Below are 27,165 nucleotides of genomic sequence, written 5' to 3' on the forward strand. Positions count from 1 at the left end.
GGTGGCACCAGCACAAATTATTGGTGAGAGAGACTTTTCAAACATCATCCCATAGGTAGTCTCTGAAGTCCCTGGCAGTCTGTTCTATACCAGAAGGAAGGCCAGCTAAGGCCCAAGTATTGATGTTGCCAGTCAGGGTGATGGCTTGACAATAAAGTCATGGCACAGTTACTTTAACAGTCACGCAATTAGTCTAAAATTCAGTGTACACAGGCAACGGCACAGAGCAACCCGTCCCTGTGTTCTTCTACCCCATGATTGCTCTGTGGCTCGCTTTGGGTAGGACCTGACAAGTGCACCACAGTAAGGACAGTGCCTAATTTGAGTCGGTGGTTACAGGTGGGGTACACCAGCACCCATTTCTGGGGACCAACAGCGATTTTGACTCATCAGACTTTGACCCAGAGCAAGAGAGAACAGAATTGGCATAGCCAATAGGTCTCGCTTTTGGGACCTTATAAAGTGTTTAGCCATGCAACAGTTGCATAACTAAATACTTATAAGGTCCCAAAAGCGAGACCTATTGGCTATGCCAATGCTTGTTTCTGTTTATTACTTCTATGTAGTAATGGCGGCACTCGTGCTTTAGCTTAAACATTTTAATCTAAAGTTGGGTGCCGAGATTGCTTCAAAAGTAAAGAATTGTCTATTTCTTTACTTATGAAACAATCTCAGCACCCGACTTTAGCCTAAGATGTTTAAGCTAAAGCACGGGTGCCGCCATTACTACATAAAAGTAATAAACCGGGCGGCCGCAAAAGCGCGGCGCGCGCGCCCGCGCACATGCACTGTAGCTCTAGGCTACAGTGGTAGCACTTTTTTGAGCCCTCACAAAAAATCTCGCCAGGCCAGCGCATGCGCTGGGTCAGGCGAGACCTAAAAAACACAAGAGGGTGAAAGACGAAGGAAGAGAAACTGAAAAAAAAACAGTGACAAAGAAAGAAAGCAAGGATAATAAAGTACAGAGTGAGATAATGTGGTAGAAAGTGCCTGGTGGTTGGCTGGAGAAGAGGCACGAAGCGGAATCTAGACTATGATGCCTTGGTATTTACCATGCTGACAATTAATAGCACTTCTGAACAAAACAGATGGCCCCTGCATTTATTATTTTACAAATTAAGAACCGAGCAGGGACACACATGAGGTGCACTATTCCACTGTGTGTGCTGGGTGCTGACCAATCGTAGTCCATCTCACAGAAGTCTGTATCTGACTTTTGCCCAGGGAATATGGTAGACAAACATAATAGATTGACAAATTGGATCAACATGGCTCTGGGCATTAACAGCACCTGGCACTATGACCACCAAAACCTTCTTTCGCATAGCATGGTGTGCCTCAGTCCACTTGGCTTTTGTGTGCTTTACCTCTTGGTCCTACTTACCATATCTGCAAGTGGCAGTTGGAAAACATGGAAAAATAGGTGCACAGCTCCAAATCAAAAACATACACACATTTAAAAGGCTCGGTTGAAAAGCATCCTGGCTGCACAACCTCTGGGCCTTGCGGTCTTCGAGCTGACACACTTTTGCAATCACTGCCTTCTGCTATCCTATGCCAAGTTCAAACTGGCTAGTGTAGCCCTCTGTGTTAACACATCTGCTGCTGAAAAACAGTCCAAATGCCCGCCCTCCCTCCCCATTTTAATGTCCACCTTTAGGGTGGATTTTAAAGCTCGAGCTCGGTGCCAGAGAAAAATACAAGTTACTTACCTGTAACTGTAGTTCTCCAGTATTGGACCTTTCATAGATTCACATGCCTGAATCATTCCTCGTCGTCGAGACGGGAGTCTCCGGTACATAAAAAAGCATTGCTTAGTGTTATAGCAAACTGAAAAAAGGCCTAGGCCCATTTTCCTTTGCAACCTATAACCTTCGTTATGTAAAAAAGGACTAAACTTGTCCCTGAACCAATCAGAGCCTCTCACCCTCTAGAACACTCCTGAGAGAACCTTCTGCCCCTCAGATTTTCGTGCACTTGTGCAATAACACCCTTTGTGCTAAATCCGAGGTGAGCCTCTCGGGAGGAGGGTGGGTTGCATGTGAATCTATGAAAGGTCCAATACTGGAGAACTACAGTTACAGGTAAGTAACTTGTTTTCTTACTCCAGTATTGGAGCCTTTCATAGATTCACATGCCTGAATCAGAATAGCGAGCAGTAAATAAATGCACATTTTTTGTTACCCAGAATCTGAATCCAGGAAACATATATAGTGTGATAAAGATGGTATCTGTAAACCAAATTCCACATATCAAAAATACATTGCAAATGGTAATACAATAAACAACAATAAAATGTGCCAAAGTACCTAATAAAGGAAGGAGGGATGGTAAAGAAGGTTCACCGTTACTAGATAAGGTTCCTCAGCACCGCTTCTCCCACCGCCACATCTCTCCCTGTGGCTGCATCCAAGCAGTAATGCCTGGTGAAGGTGTGTGTACTCGTCCAGGTCGCCGCCCAACAGATATCCTGGATCGGTACTCCTGCGAATAGAGCAGTAGAGGTGGAGACTGCTCTTGTAGAATGTGCACGGACTCGTGCATTCAGAGGTCGTCCAGCTGCCTGATGACAATACTCTATGGCACTGGAAATCCATCTGGCAATTCCCCTTTTTGACAAAGGGAAACCCTTCCTGGGTGCGCTGAAGGCAACAAAAAGCTGTGAAGACTTGCGGAAAGGCTTAGTTTTCTGCAAATAGAACTTCAAACAACGCTGGACATCCAGCGAGTGGAGAGCTCTTTCCGCCGCGGTTGATGGTTGTGGAAAAAATCTTTTGAGAATTAATGGTTCGTTCAAATGAAAGTCAGTTGGAACTTTAGGGATGAATCTTGGATTAGTCCTGAGTATTATCCTGTCCTCTTTGAACTGCAAGAAAGGCTCTTGGACCGTGAGAGCCTGAATCTCCCCACTCTCCTGGCTGAAGTGAGCGCAATGAGAAGTGTAACTTTCCACGAAAGAAATTTCAGCTCCGCCCTGTGAATTGGCTCAAAGGGCTGTTTCATCAACTGGGAAAGAACGACGTTCAATTGCCAGAGAGGTGGTGGAGGTTTTATTGGAGGGAAAACTCGGAACAGACCTTTCATAAATTGTTTGATGACTCTAGCAGACCACAGAGATGGACCAGAGGCAGTTCTTCTAAAGCGTGAAATTGCAGCTAGGTGTACCTTTATAGATGCATGAGCCAAACCTGACTTAGCCAAAAGCAAGATGTATGGAATAATCTCGTGAGCTTCTGAATGCAGCGGATGAATGTTAGACCTTTTGCACCATAAACAGAACCTTTTCCACTTCATCCGATATGTTTTGTTTGTACTATCCGCTCTGGCTCTAGATAGAATCTCCCTGCACTCCGTAGGGATGTTCAGATGCTGAAATTCGCAGTATTCAGGAGCCAGGCTGCTAAATGCAGAGATTTCGGATCCGGATGAAGAACTTCCCCCTGGAACATTGTCAGCAGAGACGGTATCGGCTGCAGGCAAATCGGGTGCTCCTCTGACAGTAGAAGAAGCTCCGCAAACCAATGTTGTCTGGGCCACCACGGAGCTATCAGGATTAACCTGCATGGTTCTTTCTTGATCTTCATAAGAACCTGCGGCAGGAGGGGAATTGGAGGAAAGGCGTAGGCAAAGATGCCTGACCATGCCATCAAGAAAAAGCATTCCCCCAAGATCCCCGTTGGGGAGGCCAGCTTGCGAAGAACCGGCATTTTCTGTTCTCCCTTGTCGCAAAAAGATCTACTGTCGGAGTTCCCCATTTCTGGAAGATGTTGTTCAAAATCTCGTTGTCGATCTCCCATTCGTGACAGACAGACTTTAGTCTGCTTAGGGTATACATCTTGGTGTTCTGGTCCCCTGGAAGATTTTCCGCTGTAATGGATACTTCGTGTCGTAGAGCCCATTCCCATATCCACTGGGCTTCCTGAGACAGGGAGAGTGATCTTGTTCCTCCCTGTTTGTTCAAATAGTGCATTGCTGTTGTGTTGTCAGTTCTTATCAACATGGCTGCACCTTGAATCCTTGGCAGAAACGCCAACAATGCTAAGCGGACGGCTCTGAGCTCCAAAAGGTTGATATGCAATTGCTGTTCGTTCGCTTTCCAACGACCGCTGACCTGCAGATCCTGAGGGAATGCTCCCTATCCTTCCAAGGACGCATCTGTCGTAACCACCAATGGAGCTGGTTGAGTCAGGAAAGAAAGACCCTGCGAGATGTTTCGTTTTCGGGTCCACCATGTTGCCGCGTGGATCATGATCGGCGTCACTTTGATTATATCCTCGAAGGATCCTGTCGCTTGATGCCACTGAAGATCCAACTGCTCTTGTAACGGCCGCATCCGTAGTCTGCAGCAAGGTACGAGGGGAATGCAAGAGGACATCATTGCCAGCAATGACTTGTACTTGCGTACTGAAAGAGACCTTCTTTTTATAAACGCCTGGGATAGAGATATTATTCTCCGCTGTCTTTCCTCCGTATCCAGAATTGCTCCCAAGAAAGTGATATTTCTGGACGGTTGCAGAGTTGACTTCTCCTCGTTTAGAGTGAGGCCTAATCTGGCAAATAGTTCTATGCAAGCCCCTGTTGACAACCGGGCTGCCGCTGCCGAAGGAGCCTTGACTAGCCAGTCGTCGAGGTAAGGAAACACTTGGTGTTTCTGTCTCCTTAGAACCGCTGCCACTGGAGCCAGGCATTTTGTAAAAATCCTCTGGGCTGATTTCAGACCAAAAGGAAGCACCTTAAATTGGTAATGATCCTCGGCCACCACGAACCGAAGGTACTGCTGTGTGAAGGATAGATTGGGATATGGAAATACGCATCCCGTAAGTCCAGTTTGGTCATATAATCCCCTGGGTTTAATAGCAGCAGAATATCCTGGAGGGAGATCATTCTGAAGGTTTGATCCTTGAGGTAAGTATTTAGGGATCTGAGATCCAAAATGGGGCGCCATTGAAGAATGTTTTTCTTGATCAGAAAAAAACGGGAATAAAATCCCCTTCCTTTCTGGGAATTTGGTACCGGGTCTATTGCTCCCTTTCGGAGCATTGTCCAAATTTCTTGACGCATCTGATGTAAATACTTGACCTCTTGAAATCTTGGTGGTGTACAAGGGGGAATTTCCAGAAACTCTAGAGTATGACCGAATTGTATTATGTGGAGGACCTATTGGTCCGTCGTTATCTGCTGCCAATTTTGAAGATGATAGGAAATTCTTCCACCCAGGGGAATATGCGACGTATGAGGAATAAGTGTCACCAGACTGTCATTGTCTTCGGGTGGTGTCTTTCCCTTGGCGACCTCCTCGACCTCTAGGAGTAGATTTTGTGAAACCTCCTGTCTGTCTCTGTGAATATTGTTGACGATATGGCTGAGATTATGTGGAGTAGGAAGAATAGCGGCCTTGTTGATAACCCCCTCTATAAGAGGTTTGGCCCCTACCTCTTGAGCCACGAAAAGGAACTTTTCTATACTGTAATGTTCCCAGAGATTTCGCTGTTTCCGTATCCTTCTTGATACTCTTTAAGGCCTCATCAACATGCTTTCCAAACAGATCTTCCCCATTGAACGGAAGATCCAAGATCTTATTCTGGACTTCAGGCCTAAAAGATGTTGCTCTCAACCATCCTTGTCTGCGTAAAACAGCCGCTCCTCCCAGAGATCTGAAGGCCGTGGTCGCAATGTCCATTGCGCAAGCTATGACTTCAGACGAAGTCCTTTCACCTTCCTGGAGGATTTTCCTGGCCTCTTGTCTGTCCGCTTCAGGTATGCTGTCTATGTATGGTGATAGGCAAATGTGGTGCGACCTATCATACCTGCCCAGGGTGGCTAGGGCATTTGCCGCCTTGACCAGAAGAGCAGACATGGACGAAAACCTCTTCCCTGCATTATCCAAGCGCCTACCCTCTCTGTCCGGTGGCGCTGAAATTGGAGCAGACGGATTTCTCAATTTTTGTTGCGCCGCTTGAGTTATAACCGAGTCCGGTTTGGGGTGACCTAATAAACAAGCCGGAGCATCCGAAGGCACTTTGTATTTTTTGTCCAGCCTAGCAAGCACTGGAGTAACCGTTGCCGGCGTCTCCATAACTTTGAGACCTTCCTCCCATAGATGACTCACAATTGCAAAACGGTTCTTTGAAATCATATAAAAAGCATTCTGCTTTATCCGATGACATATTGAGCGCGAATCTCTGCGCGGCTCTCTCAATCAGATTATGGAACCCTCCAATGTCCTCCGGAGGGGAATCCACAGGTCTCGGTGACGGAGATGAAGGGGACGGAATCAGATAATCATCCCATTCCTTACTAGGATCTGTTATCTCCCCTTCCTCCTGCTCTTCATCGTCAGATGTGTCTAGAACCGGTTGTGGCAAAGGTGATATCGGCCCAGGAACCGGTACCTCCTGTATTCGCACTGGTGTACATGGAACAGAGTGCGACGGAGCCACTGGAATCCTTTGGGTAGAATGAGGCAAAGGATGCCTCCTCTTGTAATCATCCAACATGAACTGCAAATCCGTCAGTAGAGAAGCTGGAACACTCACCATCTCTTCCTGATCATGTTGTCGGGGGCGGTCCTGATAACCCCCAAACTCATCCTCCCAGTCATCCTCCTGACATTTAACATGTAACTGAGAGGGGCTACTCGCATAACCAAACGGACCCTCATTATCATCCTCCTGCGAATCCTCCTCCTCCAATAAATGGGATGGAACCAGAGGCATTAACTTACTAGGAGACGTAATGTCCGGGGTAATCCTTCTTTTCCTGGCAAAATCCCGCTTTTCTGGGTTTTTTCCCTCGTCGCCGAGCCCGTCGCCGAGATTGCCATAGTAACCGCCGACGACACCGTTGTCACCGATGCCGCCGTAGACATCGTCGTCGACGATGCAGTTGTCACCGTCGGCGACGGTGCCGTCGACGACGCAGTTGTGGTCTTCGTCATTGTCGTCGACGCTCTCGTCGTCGACACTGCCGTCGACGATGCCATCTTCGACGAGGGTATAGGTTTAATAATGACCTTTACCCCACTTTTCTTCGTCGACGACGCTACTTTCTTCATCGACGACCCGTCGACGATGAGGATTTTTCTAATTTCTCCTCAGGTGAAGTAGACGCTGGCTTTTTAAGCGTATGTTTAATTTTAAGGGGTGATTTTGAAGGCTCAGAACTTGTTTTCTTTGAATGTTTCACCCCTGAAGCATGACCCTTGCTCTCCTTTTCCTTAATTTGAGGAGATTTTGAGGGACTGCGCTCTGAAGACCCAGAAGTGGCCTTTTTAAGAGCCTTCTCAGGTTTCTCCCCTGAGGTATGAGCCTGAGGAGATCTACCTCTCTTCTGAGACCTCCTTGAAACAGTTGACGCCTCATCACTGTCACTAGACACGACGTCCTTCCTGGTTTTAAGTTTTTGGAGCCAAATTAACAGTCTGCCTTCACGATCCCTCAGAGTCTTATTAGAAAAGGTACGACATACCTTACACTCCTTCGCCTGGTGGTGTGGGTAAAGGCAGTATATACAGTCTTTATGAGGATCGTCAGTATATAATCTTCTTTGAACAGGTGGCACAGGCCCTAAACAAGCCCTTTTTCTCCTTATCAGCCATTCTTCAAAAGATGATGTAGAAAATTAATTTGAAAAAACTCCTCAATCTAGAACCAACTGTAGAATTTGAGCAGAGCTCAAAGGAGACTCCCTAGCACAACGTGCGGTAGAAAATCTGAGGGGCAGAAGGTTCTCTCAGGAGTGTTCTAGAGGGTGAGAGGCTCTGATTGGTTCAGGGACAAGTTTAGTCCTTTTTTACATAACGAAGGTTATGGGTTGCAAAGGAAAATGGGCCTAGGCCTTTTTTCAAGTTTGCTATAATACTAAGCAATGCTTTTTTATGTACCGGAGACTCCCGTCTCGACGACGGGGAATGATTCAGGCATGTGAATCTATGAAAGGCTCCAATACTGGAGTAAGAGAGTTTACTTTTACAGAGGTGAGGGACCCACTGAGGATAAGCATGGCTGACATCTGAGTTAATATCCTGAACTAACCCAAAGCCCCACCACAGCATCAAAGCAATGAAGTAGTCAGAGACCACACATCTCGGAAAAAACATACCACAACCACATCATGACATTGGCAGCTCCATAAGACAAAGAATAGGTACTGGGCACGTGCCAGCAGAAGTCGAAGCAGTCCTAGGTGTATCCAAACAGATCAGGTACAAAAAGGACAGCAATCATGAAACCATCCCCGCAGAATATGTAAATGTCAAGTAGAAGTAGAAATATGCGCCTCTCACAGAACAGGTGGATATAAGGAAGGAGCAGTGAAAGCTTCACTCCCTCAAAGAACAGGGGCAACTGAAGTGACAGTAGTGCAGGCTTCACTGTGTTAAAGAATATGTACGTCCTGGCAGCAGCATTGTACGTTTCACTGCATATTGGTGCAAGTTTTGTTTCCTCACAAAACTGGTACTTATTGCTAGCAATAAACATGCTTTCCTTGCTTGCAATAGTTAGCAGCAGTGCAAGCTTACCCTCCATTTAGAATAGACACAACCTGGCTGCTGACAGCACATATGTAGTCACACTCTACTTTAAATGCTTCTGTTGTATCCTGAAACTTCTGAAGCTGTTATGCTCAGTCCTGCTGTCACCACAACGCCTAGTGTTGGCATGTCTTGGAGCCTTTCTATTGTCACAGTCTTGCTTTCATGGCCTGCAGGTCTTAACACTGCCATTCCCTGCAACTCGTGCTCTTGCCGAAAGACTGTTGCTGCTATGATATAGCATCAGTTCCTGCAGCTCTCACTCTTAGTACTGCTGTCAATGGATAGAACTCATGGCAGTTGCCTTGCTTCTTTAGGTCATCATGCACAGTGGCGTCAACCACTGCTGATCCAGCTGTCAGTCCTCCTGCTGTGACGGCTCTGAGCTTGGTTGGAGTAGGCGAACCTCAAATTTAATGGATGGATGTGTCTAGCATAAAACCTGTAAGATTATCTCAAATTCAAGGGTACTGGAGGAGAATTTTATGATAAGACTAGAGGCTAATATTAATACAATCTCCTTTATTGCCACCCCTCTCAGCAGCCTCTTTAAATAATTTAGAACACTTAACATCAAAAGTCCAACATTATAAAAGGCCAGAACCCTCTGCTATCTACCTTTTTTTGTTGTTGCCGCTGCTCAATTCGATAAGTACATTTCTTGTTTCTGAAATCTAATGAGATTGTAGGATGTTTAATTGGTAAGATATTGGATTGTATGTTATTTATTAGGGAGGAATAAATGTTGTATTTTTGGTTAAAATATACATATAGAGTGATAGAGTAATTTCAAGGAATATTATTTATCTTGATTTTTAGTGGCTGGTATGTTCATATGTTGGTGGTATACTCTGAAGTAGGGCGTACTGAATCTTTATTTAAATGAAGCTCTTTTCAGTAACATTGAAGTTGTAGGAATGGTACAGTTTGTTGGGCTTTTGCCGTTGGGGCGAGGGCTCAAGCATTCAAGATGCTATTAGTATGTGCTGGAGCGTCCGTGTGTGTTCTCGAGCCTCTAGTGAGGCACGTGGCTGTTGCCATTGGCTCGCTATTCAGGCCGCGAGTTGTGTGTGTAGGACGTGAGGTTTGTGACATCTTTATGTCTTGTCCATGCGTATTACTCCGTCCGCTGGGGGAGGATTGCGCCGACAGGCGAATCTTTGATTGTTTGCAATACTGAACCTTGCATATGCGAGAAAAGTTATAATAAGCAAAGCGCCCACCTCTGTACAGAGCCTCGCTTTTGCGAGGGTAAATAAAATAGACAAGGACTGGTAAATAGGCATGCCCGCCTCACGTACTACATCGAGAAAGAGTGGTCATTTCAGACGATTGGGAAATTTTAATTGTGGCGAATTGATTTTTATCGGAATGGCTGATCATATGTTGACAAAAACAGCTGGTAATAACCGTCATAGAACCCCAATCTGTCACTCAGTCAGCTTGCAAAGCAACAGTGTTAAGAATATAGGAGTTTTGTTAATGTTGGTGTTTGAGTTAGACCTTGCTAGGTGTATTACTGGGAAATGACAGACGAGTGGACAGGGTAGTAAGGATGTGCTTTTAGAGGATAAGATAAGTGATATGTTACAGAAATTTGTAAATTATCTGGATGTTAGAACTGAGAAGAAATTAGAGGCACTGTTCCACAATAAGAGTTTGCTGTCTTATGAGGAGAGGTTTTGGTCGGCTGGGGAAGACTCTCAGAGTAGGAGAGGTGGAAAAGTTAGTAAGAAACGGAAACACATTGATTCTAAAGGGAAACAGTCTAAGAAGAGGAAATTTACTGATTCAAACAGTGATTTTTGTGAGGACACACATGGGGAACAGCAAAAGGGTCTAGAGAAGAATAGGAAAGGTTTTAAGAGTGCTCGTAAACATTCTGTTGTACAATGTGACTAGTCTTCTGGGAACGCAGAAGTGGAAACAGGTTGCTCTCCAGATTTTGATTCTGATAAGGACAGGAATGCGAGGCAAAGATCAGCTCAAACGGAAGGCACTTTAAGCGGGAACGATGGAGTTTTGAATTACCCCTTAGTGGAGTTCATGTTTGATTACATGTTATTAAAGCATCAGCTCTCATCAGAATGGGCCCCAGCAGCAAATGTCACAGATTATGTGGAGACTTGGTCAAGGAATAAGATTCCATAAGACGTTAGACTATGTCTAAAATCCGAATGTCCCAGGCTTAATTTAAGGAATATGGTTATATGTACGCCTGTTCTGGATGCAAAGATTTTAGCGTTCATTGACAAGGGTGGACGAGATTCCAGAAAGGAGTAGGATATAGACCGGAGGATGTGCCAGCACAGATTTCTGGATCTTACAAGGCCATTAACAAAGATGTTTGATATGGCAGAGGAGGCATAAGTGAAAAAGGAGTGTATTAATGTTGAAGAGTTAAGGGAATGGATACAGAAAGCAGTCTGTCTACTAGACAATGCTAACACAGCCATATCTATGGAAAGCAGAAAAAGCATTTTACAGAAATAGGTTGAGCTAGCCAATAATGAGGCAGGTCAAGCTGCTAATGGTTTATTATTTGGAAACGCCTTTTTCCCGATTTCAAAATATCTTTATTGAGAAATTTTATGCAAACAAAAAGAGAAAACAGAACAGGAGTTGGGATCAGGGCAAGGGCCCCTAAGTACATATGACTGTGCTTCACCGGTGCAGCAGATAGCTGTCAACATTAGACGAACCCCTTGCCAGTGATGTCCCCCCTAAATCTCCAACTCCTGAGGAAGGAGAGGAAGAAAAGAGCAAAAAAAAGAAAGGGGAGAGGGTGAAAGGAGAGACAGAAAGGGGGGAGAGAAAATAGAAGGGAGAGTTATCCGGCGCCTCCAGCTTCCAAATCATATAACATATTACAGCATCAAGTGTCCGACCAAGTCAGTAGCCATGGTGTGATGACGACATGGGAATTTTCTTCCAGAAAGTGAAGTCATGACGGCTTATGAGAAGCAAAATAGTCATCCAGGGTAGACCATGTGTTCCTCGTGGAGGATTTCCAGGGTGACTGTTGTAGGACAATATTATCTGCTCCCCTGAGGTGAATGACCCAGTTCATCCAACAATTGTAAGAGACCTTGCTAGTATCCTTCCAGTTGGTAAGTATCATTTTAACAGCCAAAATCAATAGTAGATCAAGGAGATCACGATCCCCCTCCGAGTGCAAATCCTCCTGTAAAAAAGCAGTTACCACGGACGATAGGGACCTAGGAAGAAGGCAGTTAAATAAATTAGACAAAAACAGATAGACCTTATCCCAGAAGGGTTTCACAACCGGGCAGTGCATAATAAGGTGAGCCAAATCCCCTTTGTCTTGCTTACAATTCCAACACACATCATCTTCCCGGATCCCCATGGAAAACAGCCTGGCCGGTGTCCAAAAGGCTTTGTGTAATAGCCAAAATTTCGTTTGGGAGAGGACTGGGGAAATCTTATTACGTGTGACTGATCTCCATAACTGGGGCCAAGAATCATCGGATAGCTGAGTATCAGACAGTCCCTTCCAGTAACCTACCACCTTAGAATTAAGCTTGGAGGACTTTGGGCGCAGAAGTCGCTATATCTGGGAGACTTGATGACCAAGCCTATTAAGTTTTGCCACAAAGTTGGGTAGCGATGGTGAGCTGGGAGACACTCTGGATTTCGCAATAGCAGCCCTCACTTTCAGGAAATTATAGAATTCGATATCAGCCAAGTGGAAGCGGGCTTGAAGTTCCCTGAATGTCAAAGGATATGTGTCATCAATCAATTGATGTGGGAAAAAGATACCTCTTCTACACCAAGAGTCAAGTAGTAAAGGCTCACCATTATAAAGGAACTTGGAGTTCAGCCAAAGTGACTCCATATTGGATCCCCTCATACCAACCTCCAAGAACCTATCCCCTTTTAAGAGAGCCAGTTTAGTATTCCTAAAGATGGATCTGGAGTGGGTGGCGACAAGGCGGTTGGCCGTGAGAACTGACAGAGGACGTATGTTCTGTAAAAGAGCCCCTTCCACCTCCAGCCACACCGGCATATAGTGATCAGGAGGGGAGACCCAGAGCAGACCCTGCCTCGCTAGAAAGGCATATTGGTATAGACGAAAGTCAGCCAGGTTAACGCCGCCCATAGACTTGTCAAGCCTCAATTTACGGATACTGATTCTGGCTTTTTTACCACGCCACAGAAAGGACGTTAGAAGAGTATCTAATTTATGGTGAAAGGAGTCGGTGAGTAGCAATGGCAACATACTTATGAGATAATTAACTAAAGGAGTAACCATCATCTTGATAGTTTCAATTCTCCCCCACCACGTGATGAATTTAGGGGACCAGGTTTCCAAGAGTGTTTTAATTTTCTGTAGGAGTACCTTTTCATTTTGATACAGGGTGTCCATGATATTATTACCAAATTCAATCCCCAGATATTTAATAAAACTCGACTGCCATGCTAACCCAGAGTCCCCCAGTATTTCGCTAGTACAAAAAACGTTCAGCGGTTTAACCTCCGATTTATCTCTGTTAAGTTTGTACCCAGAGTGCAGTGAATACTCTGCAATCGTCTCCATTAGGGCAGTAATGGAGGAGTCTGGGCGCTCTGTAACTATCAAAATGTCATCCGCGTACGCGGCTAGTTTGACCCGGACACCGTTGATGTCCACACCCGCAATATCCCCGTTAAGTTTGATAGCCTGAAGAAGGGGTGCTAACGCCAGGAGAAAAAGTGATGGAGACAGAGGGCATCCCTGCCTGGTACCCTGATATAGGGGGAAGGGTTCCGAAAGAGCCCCATTGACAGCTATACGTCCAGTCGGTTTTAGGTAAAGTGACATAGTCATTTTAATAAAGTCCTTACCCAAGCTAAAGGAATGCAGACAACGCTCCAGGAACGGCCAAGAGACTCTGTCGAAGGCCTTCTCGGCATCTAATGTGATGGCGATCGAAGGTACAGTTTTGGTTGCAGCATTTTCTAATACGTGGCATAACAGTCGTGTGTTGTCATTAGATAAACGGCTACGGAGGAACCCCACTTGGGAATTGCTTATCAATTTATGAAGGACCGAGTTGAGTCTGACAGCGAGAATTTTGGCATAAATTTTGCAGTCAACATTTATAAGTGAGATGGGCCTCTAATTTTTTGGGAGGACAGGGTCCTTCCCCTCCTTGGGGATAACTACAATATTAGCTTCAGTCATGGAGTCGGGTGTGTGTCCAGTATCAGCGATATGATTAAAAACCTGTTTCATAGCAGGACCTAATTGGGTTAAGAAAGACTTATAGAAGGATGCCGTAAAGCCGTCCGGCCCTGGAGCTTTATTTTCCTTCAAGGACCTGACCGTCTTATCTATTTCCGAGCTGTTGATTTCCATTGCTAGCATGGCAGAGTCATCTTCTGAGAGACGTGGCAGATTAAGATCACGGAGAAAGGCAGAGCACTTCTCAGTGTCGAAAATCTGATTGTTTGAGTACAGGTCCTGATAGAATTGTTTGAAAGTATTGAGAATGTCCTTGTGAGTTGTGTGGGTTAGGTTATTAGCGTCCTTGATTGAAGAGATTACGTGCTGGTTTTGTCTATGTTTAAGATATGAAGCCAAGAGTTTCCCCGCCTTGTTGGCCTCGCAAAGATTTAATGCCTTAAATTTATTAATCCACACCCCCGCTCGTTCACTCAATATCTTATTGTATTCATACTTCTTCTGTGTCAGAGTCAAGAGTAGAGTGGAGTCATTCAAGGAGGCAATATGGGCGGTCTCTAAGTCTCTAATTTCCCGTTCTAATTGAAGAAGCCCCTGGTTCAATCATTTATTTATTTTTGTTTTTATCGCAATGATTATCCCCCGTATAGTGGCCTTCAATGCGTCCCAGTGCGTGTTTATGTTAGTATCAGACACCTTGTTGTGGGCAAGGTATTCTGAAATGGCCTCCGCAATCTTTTTTTTATCTTCAGGGTCCGATAGGACATCGTTGTTAAACCGCCACCGTTTGGGAGTTTGTTCTCTGTGGCTACCGGTTAGGGTAAGAGAGATGCAAGAGTGGTCGGAAATCAATCTTGGAGCAATATCAGAGGACTCAATGAGGCTGGTGAATGCGCCGGAGACAAGAATATAATCAATCCTAGTGTATGATTTGTGAGGGGCCGAGTAGAAAGTGTAATCCCTTGAGTCTGGGTGTTGGAGTCTCCAGGGATCTTTAAGGTTAAATTTAGAACAAATAGTGGTGAGCTCAGCATGTGCGCTCGTGGGATGGTATTGGCAAGTGGACTGTCTGTCAATTATCGGGTCCAGGGGGAGATTAAAGTCCCCTGCCATTATTATTAAATCTTCCCGAGGGATACCGTCTAGTTTGTCAGACACGCCAGACCAAAAGGTGGGATCATCTGTGTTGGGCCCATAAATATTGATCACATGTATTACGTCTTCGCCCCTCCTCAAGTGAGTGAGCAAGAAACGGCCCTCATCGTCGTGCTGGGAGGATTCTAGCGTGATGTTAGCAGATCTCGAGATCAAGGTTAAGACCCCTCGCTTCTTCTTAACTGCCGATGAGCATGCCAATTGCGAAATCCAGTTGCCTTTCACCAGATTATTGTCAACTTCTGAAAGTTTAGTCCCCTGTAGGAGCACTATGTCACTTTTGGTTTTGGCTAAATACTCTAAGACCTTACGCCTTTTCACAGGATGATTAAGGCCTTTAACATTTAGAGAGGCTATCGTCAGGTCACTCAAAAGGACCCCTTGTTTGTCAATGGTCATGAGTAATGTATCTATATGGTGAATTCAACAAGTATGGGTCGTGACATAAGGATAAATGCGAAAATTCTAAAGACCCCAGCGCAGGCCCAATGTGGGAGCCAATATAAACATACATCCACAACTGTATTCCACCTCTGGAAACCGGACAATCCCATCCCGAACAAAGCATACAGTACATAGGCCACTTGACATATCTAGAGAGTAGGAGGCGCCAGATAGAGAGAGGAGACAGGCAGAAGGAGGAAAGGAAAGAAAAGAGAAGGCAGAAGGAAAGTAGAAGGAGAGCAAATAAGGAAGCAACTGTGAAAACCATAAAAATGGTCATATAAACGTGGGCGCTCTCAACCCAAACCCCCCCCACACCCACCCACCCCACCCCTCCCTCAAAACCTAGCATGTGGGAGGTGCGACGACAAAAGCGTCCACCCGCCCCCCAGGGGAAACAACATGGTCAGAATATATACATAAACATACCTTCCCAGTATCCAACTCTCAAAGCGCCGTTGGTAAAGAAAGCAATTCGAATACAAATAACTGTCGACATATCAGCGTGGCAAATCAAACAAATAAAGATCTGTACCACCCATAGGACACAAACACCAAATGAGCTAATACGTCACATCGGAACCCCTGAACAGGGCAATAACAAGAAGAGCAGAGGAATCAATACATGCGCTACGGTGGGCCTGGTGAGGATTTTCTCTTGCTGGCCAGAAGCTGTGATGAGTCCATGTCCTGAGTAGGAGGGCCCTCTAGATAGGACGCAAGGGCTCCGGGGTCATTGAAAAAGAGGCGTTTCCCCCCCTCGGTGATCTTGAACCTAGCAGGCCCTACGAAGGAGAACAGGATACCTCTGGATTTCATTTTGTCTCTGAGACTTAGGAACCCCCTACGAGTGTCCACAGTAGGTTTCGAAAAGTCTTGGGTAAAGATGATTTTGTTACCCTTCCAGATGAGATTGTGATTTTTCCTGGCGTGGGCAAGTATTGCTTCTACGTGGCAAAAACGTAGGGGTCTACAAATGATTTGGCGGATCCCCTGCCTAGAGGAGAATTTGAATGAAGGGATTCTGTGTGCCCTGTCCAATTCAAAAGGCTGATCGAACGTTATACCAGTGAACTTAGGAATCCAGTCCTCCAGAAAGGCTAAACAGGAGCCCAGAGGATCCTCTGAACCCTCCGGAACACCAAGAATTCGGATGTTGCCCCTACGGTTGCGGTCCTCCAACTCGGCCGTCTGCCTCAGGAGCATGGAGGATATGTTCGACAAGGCTTTCATCTCCTTACTTGACTTGGAAACAATGTCCTCAACATCACTGATCCTCTGTTCAGCAACGGAAAGTCTGTCATTCACAGCATTCATGTCTGCTCTGATGGCCATTATCTCCAGTTGTATAGTGTCAGTAGTTTGTTTGGTCGACTTGGCCAATTCATGGACATCGGCCAGCTTTTTCAGAATTAACTCCAAGGTGCTATTGATGTCTGGTTTCATTTTGATAGGAGAGTCTGACTGTGAAGGATCACCTTTGTTTCTCTTGTGTACCAGTTTAGATTCGCGGTCAGCCATTCTGGAGGTCGTGGCAACAATTGGATAAGTAGCTGGCCTATGCTCCCGGCTTGCAATATTGACTATCGACTACCAACAGCGCCGAGCTCGGGAAGAGAGAAAGGCTGCGTAGACTTTATGAAGATCGCATAGTATGCGAGAGACCCAATGGCCACAACCCTGCAGCCGGTCGACCAGACACAGAGGCGTGAGGGGGTTAGTCGCCAAAAGGCCGTGCGGCAGAGCCACAGAGGCAGCAAGAGTCTTGATAAGGTGGACAGGTACCCTCAGCTACAGGGCCAAAGCCGTTCCCAGCCTGGTGACCCAAGCCTACCCTCCGCTGAATCGTCGGTTGAATCGCCCCTGGAGCACACAGGACACGGGGCTTAGCGTGGCCAAGTCTGATACACGATTCCTTCCCTCTGTAAATCTCCAACCCTAGATCGCGTCAGGCTCATGAGACCAGGAGTGGGAACACTGGGAGTCAAGTTCAGGTGTTTGCGCACTGCTATCTGGGAGAGAGACTAGCCCGACACAGCCCATGACTTGGGATGGGTTGAAACCAGGGTCGCGCTGGCAATTTTGTGGATAACCCTCTCCTTGGTAGGCTTTATCTGAGTAGCGCTGGATAGACTAGCGAAATTAATAATAATAGCGCTTGGGTTCCCTCCGTCTCGCCGTCACCGCCGCCGCCATTTTGAGGTCAGGCATGTTGATGTAGTGGCAGCCAGCTCGCAAAAACAGCAAAGGCGCCGAATAAACAGTGCCAACAAGGCGCCAGCAATGAAATTAAGCAGCCAATAAAGATAGAGCATGCAGGGTACTTGCAGGTAGACCACGGGTCTGACGAATAATAACAGCGCTTAGGATCACTCCGTCCCGCCGTCACCGCCGCCGCCATTTTGAGGTCAGGCATGTTGATGTAGTGGCAGCCAGCTCGCAAAAACGGCAAAGGCGCCGAGTAAACAGTGCCAGCAAGGCGCCAGCAATGAAATTATGCAGCCATTAGAGATAGAACATGCAGGGTACTTGCAGGTAGACCACGGGTCTGACGATCAGGGACATCCCGCTCGGACTAGCGGGGAGGCGCCATCTTGTTTCTTTTCCTTCGCTTCGCACCGCGAAGCAAGATGTCTCAAAGATCGCCTACGCAGGGACCGCCGCTGTTGTCAGAGGGCTCCTCTTGTGCCCGGCATCTTACGTGGTAGGATGCGCTCGGCCTGAGTCGCGAACAATCACCACAGGACACGGGAAGGGCAGCATTTTCCCCCGGGCCAACGGAGCGACGGAGTCAGGCGGCCATCTCGACTGCCGTCCAAGCCACGCCCCCGGAAACGCCTTTTTAAAAGAGATGTTGAAATATGTGGGAGATTTTAGATCTCTGCAGAAATCTCAAAGATTTTTTTTATTTTTTAAAGTGTTTGACAAGTGTGTTTTTTGTTGGGTCGGTTCTCCGGCTGGGGTCAAGGCATTACAGGCACCTCATTGTCTTGAAGTTTTAGATCCAACTTTTATCAGACCTCCTACCAGACAGGTGGTTTTTACCCTCAAAAACAAAGATCTAGAGGGAAAGGAAACCGAGGAGAGCGTTGAACTCGGGGATCCGGTAAGACAAGACACTTTTTGTTACACTGTTAAAACTGGGCAGCAGACTACCAAAGTTTTTCGGCAATTGGTCTTGGTTAACAGGGAATCCTTGGGTATTGGAAACGGTGTCAGGTTATCACATAGACTTTCTGGAAGAACCAACACGAGTACATCACCCGAAAATTAAAAGGTTAAATACAGAACTTACAGATTTGGTGAAAAAGGAGGTTCAGGAGTTGGTGGCAAAGGGAGCTATTGTGGAGGTAAGAGAAGAAACAAAGGGATTTGCAAGTAATATATTTCTAGTAAAGAAAAAGGACAAAGGAATGAGGGCTGTAATAGCGTTATAATTGAGATGTGGTGTTTTCTTAGCCCTTTCAAAAAAGAAAGGATTTCAGGGCCAAAGACTGAAAAAAAGATTTATTAACATTTTGTACACTCCCTTAAATGGTGGAAAATACAAAAGAAAATAATAAGGTACTTATCTGGACCACGATCGCTGTTCTACCCTCATAGGTACAATGGGGATACATTACTAATAATAAATCATGAAATCTTTGAGAAAAAGTAAACATTTATGCTATATATCATGTTGTACTTTAACCCCTTCCCTGCTCATGACGGAACCGTTCCGTCATGAGCCACGGTTGCCGTGTGCTCATGACGGAACGGTTCCGTCATGACACGCCCGTTGGCGGCCGCTCCGCCTGCGCGGCGCTGTTTCCCCGCCTGTGCGGGGGGAAAACGCAAATGGGCGGAGTCATGACGGAACCGTTCCGTCATGAGCACAGCCCAACCGTGGCTCATGACGGAGCGGCTCCGTCATGAGCACAGCGCCACCGCGCTGCCCCCCCGCACCCCCCAGCACCGCGGCGGAATTCCCGCCGCGGTGAAAGGGTTAAACTATAGTGCATATGCACATAAACAAACCTGAACCTTAAACAAGAAACAGCGTAATCAACGTGCGGCTTCTGTGTAATACCTACATAACACAATAATTTGCATATAGCCTACTCACTAGACATCATGGGGAACACAACATAATGCCTAGGAGAAAAGATCAAAAGAATGCTATTGTTCACAAGGATTAATGAAGGTGAACTTTTGGAGTATCTTCAACTACATCCTTAAAGTTCTTTGTTACATCAACTAAGGAAGTAGATGTGATGTAGGAACCAAGTCAACCTGGGAAAGCGGTTTTGAATCCAGCATGGCACTGTGATGCCAGTGGTATAGAGGATGTGGCGTAATAGCCAGAAATGCCGACTTTAGCGCTGGGTAACCAGGTTTGAATCTCGGCATCCGCTCAAAATCTCCCCCGCGTCCCCAAAAAAATATGGCGGTGTACTTATGTAATGTAACTGGTGCTCATGTGGAACCCTCTAATGCAGAATCAAGTTCATGCTATATAAAATTGCAAAAACATAAAATAAACTGTGATGCCAGTGTAAGTGTGAATCTAAATTAAATATTTTAACTCCCACTTCACATGTACAATCTTGCATCGTCTTCCATCACTCCATATAAGGTACAAAGCTCTGCTGCTCTAGCTAGGTTCATGATATATAAATACATACATGTTTTTACATTGTGAACAGGTATCCCAGCTTATTCCACTCTGTGAATCCCCCCTACCTTTTAAGCTCTTGGTGAATCCTCATGATTTTGAAATCCAGAAAGAAGCCCTGCATAATTTCCTGCATCCCAGTACACACTCTACACCTTTAATGCAGTTCATATATATCAGCTTCTCGAGGTCTGTAAGAGCAGTTTCTTGTGCTCATGTTGAGATCCTCTCATAAACATCTTGTTGCCTGGAAACATTTGTTGAATATGGAGCTTGTGTTGCTTTTAGTAAGAAAAAGCACCTTTCCAATAAAGCTTCAGTGCTTTCTTTTCTGTGTGTCAGACATGAACAAGCATCCATTGGTACCTGCCATCTTGCAGCCATCAGATGCTCACAGGTCCGGTGGAAACTCTTGAAACTCCAACAGTGCTTACTGTCTCAGTGAAAAGTGTTGGCAAAGCCAACAGATCTGGCTATAATACGCTAAAGCAAGAATACAGGCATACACAAATGTTGTTTGCAAGTGCTAGAACATTAAATCCAAACATATTGGCATGTGTGGTCTCATATTTATTTTGCAAATGTGTCTAACCCATTGCGTAAAGGGATGGCTGTGGCTGAAGTATTAGCCCACCTCCTCCCCGAAGTTCGGGTCTAGTTGTGCCCCTGAGAAGGCCAACACAAATTTCAAAGCATCATGACGTTGCTGCGCGATAAAGAGCAAGGTCTGGTGCAGTTGCTATAAACCGAAGAAACATGATTGCACAATCCATCCTATCTAGGTAAATACCCACTACTTTAAAGTGAAATAGGGTCATTTGCATTGGCTTTTAGCACTATTGACTCCTTTTGAAGGTTTACCAGTAGCAGTACCTGTATCGTAGTCTCACTGAGCATGAGGCCACTATGATTCAACCAAGTGGCTGCTGCATCCAAGCCATCTCAGATTGGGATAAATCCTCAAAATGGCCACTAACCCAAAGGCAGATCTGAGTATTGTCAGTGTCTGAGTGAAAAGGTAATCACCAGCAATTGATTAGCGCTGCAATGGGTCAAATAAAGACGTTGCGACAATGGGAGCCCCGTAGCAGCCGCAGTGAAAGGCGACAGCTGATGACTTAAAATCTCCACCTTCACATATTGTTCTCTCACTATACGGATGTGTTTAAATCCCTTCAATGTTGAATACAACTCCCCAACTGCTCCTCGGAAAACAACGGCAAGAAGCCCAAAGCTGTTAAAACCTGCAGCTGGATCAAGCACAGCAGAATTTAAAGGAAGCTCCATCATCTGCAATGGTTTGTACGTCATCCATCACTACCACCAGCAAGAGTTCAGTCAGAGTCTTGGGGTGAAACTAGATTGATTTATATCTCACCGTCCCACGTTTAACCTTTTAATGTTGGCATTAGATAGGGAAAGCTCTTACTATCATTCAAAATCTTGACTATTCACACAAATCTCTGTTTAAAATTAATGATATATGTAATAAAAATGAGTTATTGAAAAAATGTATGTCCATCATTAAAGATTGTACAAAAAAGGGGATAAGTACGGAGGAAACAATATATCTCTTTTATTTAGGTATGGAGAACAATTAATTACCCCATCTACAGTCCTCAGTCCTACACAAGTGTATTGCCTAACTATTTAAGGATACACATACACAATGGGACCGATCTTTGAACAACACATTAAATGACAAAACATTATACAAAATTACACAAATACATGAAAACAGTGTGTAAAAAACAACCTATGAACTAAATTAAATGTTACCAATCCCTAACTCAATATTGCTACTAGTATTCACGCATATAATCTGAGTGATACACACAGAAGTAGTCACAGTGTGCCAGTAACAAAGGCACCCTTTTAGCCTTTTTAGCTCATATATGGCACACAAATCTAATCAATCGCTTATTTTTATAAGGACTGCTCCGAAGCTTGTCTTGTTGACGCGGACGCGTTTCAGCCTTTAAATTCCTTTTGGCCTCCTCAGGACAAGGGCAATGGAACAATGATGGGACAAAACTCCTTGAGTGTGACACGAATCTCGTGCAACCAGGACAAACTACATACACCTCTCTCACCGGTGAGGCTAAACGTGAATAAATCACTACTTCAGGGATTCGCACTGCCTGCCAATCAGTTCAGCCAAGTGCCACCAATCACTTTTCCGATCCTCTACTCCAACTGTCAGCAACTGAGGTCAACAATGACTCTCTCAATCCTCCGCTCCGACCGTCAGCGAAATGCAACATATCACCCCTTAAGGTTTCAAGGCGCTGGGGGTCGTCGGGGAGATTGAGTTATAGCCCAGAGTCGCATCATGCTGAGCTACCACCGGGCATTGAACTGTGATCCCTGCGATCCGCAGTCAGACGCTCTGGACGCTGCGCCACACCTCTCCCCTATTGGATAACTAGTAACACTAAACGTAGTCAGTGTCATTGTATAACATCCCACCTCATACAAAGAGCAATGTCGCAGCAATTGCTGTGTGGAGAAGGCTCTTTGTCAGCATGTGGTCTCTGTGTATCCATTGAGAACCTCATAAACTTTCAGTTAAACCAGAAAGCAACTAGACCATGACAGGATATCAGCAAATGCACTGGGGAAGGCGTCCCATTTAAAGAATGAGAGCAACACATTTTAGTAATGGTGCCATCCATCAAGATTGAGTGGTGGTTCATAACTTAGATAAATGAGAAGCACTGGCATGGCCAAGACATCTAGCTTTCACTTTGTGAAGAGCTCTGCAGAGAGTTACATCCGAATAGAGCCATCTTCAGCGGGAGAGGTCTGAGCAAGTGTAGCTAGCAAGGCTGCCAGCGTCAGGGTGAAGACCCTGCCAGGATTGGAGAAACAGCTTCTGACAGAACTGAGCTGGCCTTGTGTGCAGCAAAATGTAAATGTAAATGTGCAGGAATTTATATAGCGCAAATCACCAAGCGGTCTCTAAGCGCTTGCTTAGGGAACCCGTCCTGGTATTCCCCTGTGAGATAACCCGGCAGGGCATCCGCAAGGTGAAAGCCAGGCATCCCGCCGCGAGGGGCCCATGTAGCAATGAACTAATTTGCCAAAATCAGTGGCAAAGGGTAACTAGTCACTAAATTTATTCAACATGTATTGATAACAAGTACTCGCAACAGACAGGTACATCTGTCCGCAGCAGAATGCTAAAACCGACCCCATAGAAAGTCAAACCAGTATAAAACCAGAAATAAATAAATAAAACTAGCATCAGAAGCACATCATCACAGCAAAAAAAAAAAATATTTGCATCAAAAAATCAAGGAAATCACACAAAGTTGGGTTGGAATTTAATAGAAGACTTCAAGTGAACACAGAAAAAAACACAGTGACAATCTAGAATTAGCAAAATTATGTCCCAAAATACTTATCAAACTAGGTGTGTAGGCCTCGGGAACCTGCTTCCAGTTAAGAATGTCTTCAAGAAGAAAAACCTGTCCCTGACAAGAGGGATTATTTAAAAAGCACAAGGCCCTCCAATGGAAACAATCGTAACAAACAACATTTTTTATGAGTATATGTTCAGAACAAGGTCATTCAGCAAAAACATTTTACATTTGTTTTTAAAACGTCACAGTGAAACTAAATGCCGGGTTATTTATCGCCACAAAGCTTTGAATCAGAAGCCCTGCCTAAGGGTTTAATTTCCTAGACAGCTCGCTGCAAGTGCACGTGGGTGGAACAGGTGCGCAATAAAGTACATAAGAAGTTAATGTAATGACTACATAGATTCGTTAATCCTAAAGACTGTAATATTACAGCCTGCAGAGGACAGGGAAAACTACCAGCACATTCAACTGCCACCTCGCCGATCAACAGGCAACACTCTCTTACCTGTGCTGAATCTGAGAAATTGAAAGGATTGATGCATGTATTGGTTGTGTGCCTTGCTAAAGAGTAACTAAAAATGGGCAAAAGGGTGTTCTAGGCTTGGAATTAGCCCTCTTGTTAAAGTCCTAGGTGCACCACACTTCATTGACTCCAAAAACTTCTCTTTCTCAACTCTATCTGGGGTATCACTTTGCTCACGTTAATGTAATGCTTCTCAGCTAGGCTCAGGCTAGGGATACACCACCTCTTTTGTGCCACCATTTAAATACATAGGAGTAGCATATAAGTATTTTGGAGTATGGTTCGGAGTGAGGGGTGCAAATTACCACCCTCTGACCTCCAAAATGTCCATGGGTACCTTCTAAAAGATCACTGCACATCGCCTTCTAAAAGAGATCTCAGGCCTGAACTGTTATCAAAGCAAAATCCATGCTTTCTCTCAAGTACGGTAACAAGGCTTATCCATGAAAGACTGCCAAATAGCTAACGCAGGGTAGGTGCTTGAAACAGCTGTGTGGGCTATGAAATGCAACACTACAAAAAAAATTCGAATTAGACTTTGGTTTAGCTCTCACGGTCAATGTTCACATGGTTGATAATTCAAGAATTTAAGGTGCAGCCCAAGCTCATTATAATCTTTCCTCTGTAAGAAGAACTATTTCTGGCAAAGAAGACAAGAATATCCCATGGTCAAATGTATTTTAATTATGTGCTTTAGAACCTGTTTGCCAGCAGTAAACTTGCTGCTGGCCAGTAATACTTTTTGGTTAGGAGAACTATTGTAGATTAGCTAAAATCAAAATCCTTTGAAGAAGACTATTTTGATTTTGCTCGATAAAGTTCCTGGCTGGCTCTCGACTTGTACAGAATGGGCTTCGGACAGAGAATTTAGTTTGACTCCATCCTTGTGACTGCAAAATCCAAATTCATAAGGATGATATTATTCTCAATTACTTTACACAAATTTAGGTTGATAAGGAAATCGGTCCCAATATCACAGGAGAGCCATCTTTGTAAATAAAGCACAGTCTTTAGGCCATATATTCAGTACCTTTACCGTAGAAAAGGAATGTAGAGCGAGGCTAAAACCAATATACATAAAGCATAGCCTCCTCACTTGTTCCACAATGTAACATTGTATGAATCATAATATAGTGGGTCGCCTGGCTAAGTCTATTTTCATTGTGATATTGGTATGTGGCTAGTCCTTTGTGTCACAAAACAGTCTGAAGAAATTAGATAATAAATTTGTGGGTTCAAATGTGTTGGCGTTTCAACCAAAACAGAATTAAAGGGTCATTATCAGGACAATGGAATTTTGAGAATAGGCAAACTTTTAACATCTTCTTCAAATCTATGCCTACCTAGCATACTTCACTGCAAACAATGACATAAATCAAGCAATCATCAGACCTTCACACACTGCACAAATCTGCTCCTACTTCAGGAACACTTCAACCTCAATCCTCTACAACTAACAATGTAAACCTTGGCCTACACCTGCTCAATAGGGAGGCACTTGCATAAGGAAACATTATAAATCAAGGAAGTGTCTCAAACTTTGCTCTCAGACAGTTTAAGTATGCCATACAGGTAGCAGCTAAGTTCTTTATCAATTCAAAATAAACAAACACAATAGTAGCATGTAGAACCTGTGGCAAAATCAATGACTGATGCCCATTGTTCATTTTGAGATATATACATCCCAGGGACATAACTAAGTGGTTTATTCAACTCACTTGACGCTTCCAAAGAACAGGATTTGGTTGGGTTGGTGGATGCGGCTAGGGAGAAGGTGAGCGCAGTGATTACTGGTCCTCATCTCGTCCAATGTGCACATAGAGGCTATATGTTTATGTACGACTTGGGAGGGGTTATCTTTTTTTCTCAGTACTGTGTAGGTCCCCCGGCTAGCTTTTGCTTTGCCATTATGACTTTTTATTTCCCTTTATATCAATCTGTGTTTTTTTATTATTGTACCCTTAAACTTCCCTTGTGTTAACCTTACCTAAACATATGTTTACTTGTTTCACATTATCCTTACCTCTCTTCCCGTACCCAATGATTTTTGCTTTCAAGGGTTTTGACTACTCAATGGTTTTATAGCCCAGCTTTAAGGGTGCCTATACTAATCCTGCCAACGCATGGCCAGCCATGTCTTTTCTGCTAACAATTGCTTTTATTAGCAGAAAGGTATTTGCAGAATTCTTAACTTTTTGTGAGTTTTCCCTCATGAAAACTTGCTCATTAGTGCATTTGTGCTGTCCTACTTAGACTTTTTTCATCACTCTCCAACATAATTAAAGCAAGGACAGTCCCTGGGCTACAGATGGTTTGGTTCTGTATCTGCTAAAATCCACCAGATTCTACAGCTTTTAATGAGAGAAAAGGGTTCTTTTCGAACCTTTAAGCATTACTCATTTGAAAAAGTCTACTTCTTGGCCTACCCTTTTGGATAATAAATTGTGATTAAGCTACTAGCACACTACCTGCACTCTGACCCCAGAAACACGTTCGTCATTCCCATAGGTCAGCCAGATGGGGGCGCAGATGGTTTATACAGTCCAAGGCACCTCTGTTGCTCCCCATCTGAAGTCCATAGCAAATCAATTCGCAGTCAGAACAAAAAATAAAACCTAGATGTTTTATAAACCTAACCAGTCTGAACTGTTCTCCGCTACTGTTCTGTCACCAATGCTAAAAGATGCTCCTGGACTTAGGTTTTTGCTTCCTATAAATGTACTTGTAGAAAGTTAAATAATGATGCCTACACTTCCTCGGACCGATTCTCCTAAGGCTCTCAGAACCCGAGATCAGCACTTTTGCCTATCTGTGCCGATTCTAATCAATCCTGCAAGTTATTGCATAATCAGCACTTGTTTTAAGGGTTACAAGGACATGATGGGTTAACTGGCATCACCAACCAGGAATCTAGTTTTCCTAGTGAAGTAGAAACCTGCATGGGCAAAGTGTGTATCAGCCACTTGTTCTCTAGCAACAACATCCTTTTAATTATTACTATCAATTTGAAGCAATGCAAGCATAATGGAACCTATTTATTTATGGGTACTTTCTGCCTAGCAGGAGGCAACACTGGAGGAAATTAGGATAAATTGATTACAGAGTAATTGTGAATACTTAATAAAGCAGACAATAACAGGCGATAAAAAAGAAAGTCATTCTAAACCAAACTTTAGAAAAGGTTTTGATATTCATACATCAAGATGAAAAAAACACACATTTGGAATAAAGTAAAAGATTTCTAGAAAAGGAGTAATGTGTATAAAAGGATTATTTGGAACAATTTAGAGCCCCATTCCAAAACAC

At 44.5% G+C, this 27,165-nt stretch overlaps 1 protein-coding gene across 4 annotated transcripts in view; it reads right to left on the reverse strand.

Moving 5' to 3' along the window:
- VTI1A (vesicle transport through interaction with t-SNAREs 1A) overlaps nt 1-27,165 on the reverse strand; it is a 1,077,795-nt gene that overhangs the window by 896,370 nt on the left and 154,260 nt on the right. The gene's annotated exons all lie outside the window — the stretch shown is intronic.

Source organism: Triturus cristatus, chromosome 1_2 (assembly GCF_964204655.1).
Source record: "Triturus cristatus chromosome 1_2, aTriCri1.1, whole genome shotgun sequence".
Classification (NCBI taxonomy): domain Eukaryota; kingdom Metazoa; phylum Chordata; class Amphibia; order Caudata; family Salamandridae; genus Triturus; species Triturus cristatus.